Source organism: Pieris brassicae, unplaced genomic scaffold (assembly GCF_905147105.1).
Source record: "Pieris brassicae unplaced genomic scaffold, ilPieBrab1.1, whole genome shotgun sequence".
Taxonomy (NCBI): Eukaryota; Metazoa; Arthropoda; class Insecta; order Lepidoptera; family Pieridae; genus Pieris; species Pieris brassicae.
The window spans coordinates 20,001-25,000 of record NW_025575906.1 but is presented as its reverse complement, the minus strand read 5'-3'; the positions used below and the strand labels follow the sequence as shown (position 1 = coordinate 25,000).

At 44.0% G+C, this 5,000-nt stretch overlaps 1 non-coding gene across 1 annotated transcript in view; it reads left to right on the top strand.

Moving 5' to 3' along the window:
- Positions 1–3,249: 3,249 nt before the first annotated feature.
- Positions 3,250–5,000, top strand: part of LOC123719184 — a 1,906-nt gene continuing 155 nt past the window's right edge. Inside the window, exon 1 of the ribosomal RNA XR_006755252.1 lies at positions 3,250–5,000. This exon is cut by the window's right edge and continues 155 nt beyond it. This is a non-coding gene — a ribosomal RNA (small subunit ribosomal RNA).

The following is a 5,000-nucleotide window of genomic DNA, read 5'->3' as shown; positions in this document are numbered from 1 at the left end:
AATTAATTGTTTTTTTTTTTTTTTTTTTTTTCTTCAAATAAACCCACATTGCCATTTCTCTGAGCGTGTGCTGCGAGCTTCAACGAGAAACATTCGGCGCGAAACTGTCGAGCGGCCGGCCGTCGCGCGCCGCACCTGTACGAGAAACATTTTCCTCTGACGTTGCATCGGAATAATTATTATAATTCATTATTATACATACATACATACATACATACATACATACATATTATTAATAAATATAATTGTTTTTTTTGTTTTTTCTTTTCTTCAAATAAACCCACATTGCCATTTCTCTGAGCGTGTGCTGCGAGCTTCAACGAGAAACATTCGGCGCGAAACTGTCGAGCGGCCGGCCGTCGCGCGCCGCACCTGTACGAGAAACATTTTCCTCTGACGTTGCATCGGAATAATTATTATAATTCATTATTATACATACATACATACATACATACATACATATTATTAATAAATTAATTGTTTTTTTTTTTTTTTTTTTTTTTTTTAAATAAACCCACATTGCCATTTCTCTGAGCGTGTGCTGCGAGCTTCAACGAGAAACATTCGGCGCGAAACTGTCGAGCGGCCGGCCGTCGCGCGCCGCACCTGTACGAGAAACATTTTCCTCTGACGTTGCATCGGAATAATTATTATAATTCATTATTATACATACATACATACATACATACATACATACATATTATTAATAAATATAATTGTTTTTTTTGTTTTTTCTTTTCTTCAAATAAACCCACATTGCCATTTCTCTGAGCGTGTGCTGCGAGCTTCAACGAGAAACATTCGGCGCGAAACTGTCGAGCGGCCGGCCGTCGCGCGCCGCACCTGTACGAGAAACATTTTCCTCTGACGTTGCATCGGAATAATTATTATAATTCATTATTATACATACATACATACATACATACATACATACATATTATTAATAAATTAATTGTTTTTTTTTTCTTCAAATAAACCCACATTGCCATTTCTCTGAGCGTGTGCTGCGAGCTTCAACGAGAAACATTCGGCGCGAAACTGTCGAGCGGCCGGCCGTCGCGCGCCGCACCTGTACGAGAAACATTTTCCTCTGACGTTGCATCGGAATAATTATTATAATTCATTATTATACATACATACATACATACATATTATTAATAAATATAATTGTTTTTTTTGTTTTTTCTTTTCTTCAAATAAACCCACATTGCCATTTCTCTGAGCGTGTGCTGCGAGCTTCAACGAGAAACATTCGGCGCGAAACTGTCGAGCGGCCGGCCGTCGCGCGCCGCACCTGTACGAGAAACATTTTCCTCTGACGTTGCATCGGAATAATTATTATAATTCATTATTATACATACATACATACATACATACATACATATTATTAATAAATTAATTTTTTTTTTTTTTTTTTTTTTTTTCTTCAAATAAACCCACATTGCCATTTCTCTGAGCGTGTGCTGCGAGCTTCAACGAGAAACATTCGGCGCGAAACTGTCGAGCGGCCGGCCGTCGCGCGCCGCACCTGTACGAGAAACATTTTCCTCTGACGTTGCATCGGAATAATTATTATAATTCATTATTATACATACATACATACATACATACATACATACATATTATTAATAAATATAATTGTTTTTTTTGTTTTTTCTTTTCTTCAAATAAACCCACATTGCCATTTCTCTGAGCGTGTGCTGCGAGCTTCAACGAGAAACATTCGGCGCGAAACTGTCGAGCGGCCGGCCGTCGCGCGCCGCACCTGTACGAGAAACATTTTCCTCTGACGTTGCATCGGAATAATTATTATAATTCATTATTATACATACATACATACATACATACATACATACATATTATTAATAAATTAATTGTTTTTTTTTTCTTCAAATAAACCCACATTGCCATTTCTCTGAGCGTGTGCTGCGAGCTTCAACGAGAAACATATCTATCAATACAAATGTCTATGCAAAAAAAAGAAAACAAACAAAATCATATCAGTCAATAAAATAAATAATAATATTTTTTTACTACTACTACTAGTACTACTACGTGCTACTACTGCACGCCAATACACATACATAATAAAATGAAAAATCGTCTCTCTCTCGCTCGCTCTACGAGAAACATTCGACGTCCGCTCCAATGCCGACGCGGACTATTGCTCTCGGTATAGATGTGGAGCGAAACAGTCGTGCGCACAGCGTCGACTCGTTCTCGTTGCCGCGCGTCGTTCGTCTATATAATAGACACGAACGACGGACGAGAGAGAATGTGTTCTTGTTTTTGTTTTTGTGTTTGTGCGAAGTGTGAGAATATTATATACATATATTCGCGCATGGATGATATAGATATGGGTATGGATTTTCGGAGGAAATTATATCAAATTCGTATTTCGAATGCGAGACCGCCGAGATCTTTCCCAGCTCTCTCTCTCTCTGTGTGTGTGGTGTATAGTACATTTTATATATCTCTCTTGTGTCAACACAAAATAACAAAGAATATACATACTACTCCTCCTCATATTTTATATAATATAATATAAAATTATATTATAGCACCGCGTTCGCAGACCGTATGGTGATGTTACCAATCGACCAAGATTTGGGACCGTCTCCCCCGGTGTTATCTGTGATGTTAAAAGAATACGCTTCTAGGCACACCTCAACGCAGGGCGCCTAGCGTGTTCGACACGTGCGCGGTCGCCACGGCGACCGTATATGGAAAGAATGTATAAAAGAGGACGCACACGCGCCCATCGTCGAAACGGTGTGCGCAGCGTCGTGTTGGAATTTATCCCTCAAGCTCCGGGCGTTGATCGTATCTAGTGCGAATCATGCGTGTGTGTGCGCATGTAATTGCCAGCCGAGTTTTAATATGTTTACAATAACGTATTGAATAAAAATTGAGAAGTTGCGTTTAGATGAATGTTCAATTTTCAAATTGTCACAACATCGATTCCCGCCCGCGGGGTCGTGTTCGTTGCAGTTTTATGTCCCTCACAGTGGTCGAGCATCGTTGTACATCACCTCGTTGCGAGATCGTGACGGGACGGCCGCTCGTAGACCGGTCAAAGTTAGTCTATCGATATGAAGCGCGAACGTCGCGTCGCGTGCAAATTCGACGCGTTACGTTCACGCGTGTCGAGAAGGCGCGCGCGCAAGCGCGCGCCCCTCGACGCCGCCGAGCCAGCGGCTCGCCGAAGCCGCGTGACCGCGGTGTAGGCGTGTCGTTTGCGTAAGCAGCTCCCTGGTTGATCCTGCCAGTAGTTATATGCTTGTCTCAAAGATTAAGCCATGCATGTCTCAGTGCAAGCCGTATTAAGGCGATACCGCGAATGGCTCAATATATCAGTTTTGGTTCCTTAGATCTTACTCAGTTACTTGGATAACTGTGGTAATTCTAGAGCTAATACATGCAATCAGAACTCTGACCAGTGATGGGATGAGTGCTTTTATTAGATCAAAACCAATCGGCGGAGGGCCATGCGTCCGAAGTCGTTAATTTTGATGAATCTGGATAACTTTTGCCGATCGCACGGTCCAGTACCGGCGACGCATCTTTCAAATGTCTGCCTTATCAACTTTCGATGGTAGTTTCTGCGACTACCATGGTTGTCACGGGTAACGGGGAATCAGGGTTCGATTCCGGAGAGGGAGCCTGAGAAACGGCTACCACATCCAAGGAAGGCAGCAGGCGCGCAAATTACCCACTCCCGGCACGGGGAGGTAGTGACGAAAAATAACGATACGGGACTCTTACGAGGCCTCGTAATCGGAATGAGTACACTTTAAATATTTTAACGAGGAACAATTGGAGGGCAAGTCTGGTGCCAGCAGCCGCGGTAATTCCAGCTCCAATAGCGTATACTAAAATTGTTGCGGTTAAAAAGCTCGTAGTTGCATTTGTGCGCCGCGCTGTCGGTGCACCGCATCCGCGGTGATACTGACACGTCTGCGGAGCATATCGTCGGTGAGCCGGCGGTAAAACGCCGGTTCAATATCAAAATCCTATCGCGGTGCTCTTCGGTGAGTGTCGAGGTGGGCCGACAATTTTACTTTGAACAAATTAGAGTGCTCAAAGCGGGCTCAAAATGCCGCTTGAATATTTCGTGCATGGAATAATAGAATATGATCTCGGTTCTATTTTGTTGGTTTTCAGAACTCCGAGGTAATGATTAATAGGGATAACTGGGGGCATTCGTATTGCGACGTTAGAGGTGAAATTCTTGGATCGTCGCAAGACGAACATCAGCGAAAGCATTTGCCAAAGGTGTTTTCATCAATCAAGAACGAAAGTTAGAGGTTCGAAGGCGATTAGATACCGCCCTAGTTCTAACCGTAAATATGTCATCTAGCGATCCGCCGACGTTACTACAATGGCTCGGCGGGCAGCTTCCGGGAAACCAAAGATTTTGGACTCCGGGGGGAGTATGGTTGCAAAGCTGAAACTTAAAGGAATTGACGGAAGGGCACCACCAGGAGTGGAGCCTGCGGCTTAATTTGACTCAACACGGGAAATCTCACCAGGCCCGGACACCGGAAGGATTGACAGATTAACAGCTCTTTCTTGATTCGGTGGGTGGTGGTGCATGGCCGTTCTTAGTTGGTGGAGCGATTTGTCTGGTTAATTCCGGTAACGAACGAGACTCTAGCCTGCTAAATAGGCGTCGTCATTCAAGGTGTGCGCGACTCTCGGGGAGCGCAACTCACTGGCGACGTATTAAAATTCTTCTTAGAGGGACCGGCGGCTTCGAGCCGCACGAGATTGAGCAATAACAGGTCTGTGATGCCCTTAGATGTCCTGGGCCGCACGCGCGCTACACTGAAGGAATCAACATGTTCTCCCTGGCCTAGAGGCCCGGGCAACCCGTTGAAACTCCTTCGTGCTGGGGATTGGGGTTTGCAATTATCCCCCATAAACGAGGAATTCCTAGTAAGCGCGAGTCATAAGCTCGCGTTGATTACGTCCCTGCCCTTTGTACACACCGCCCGTCG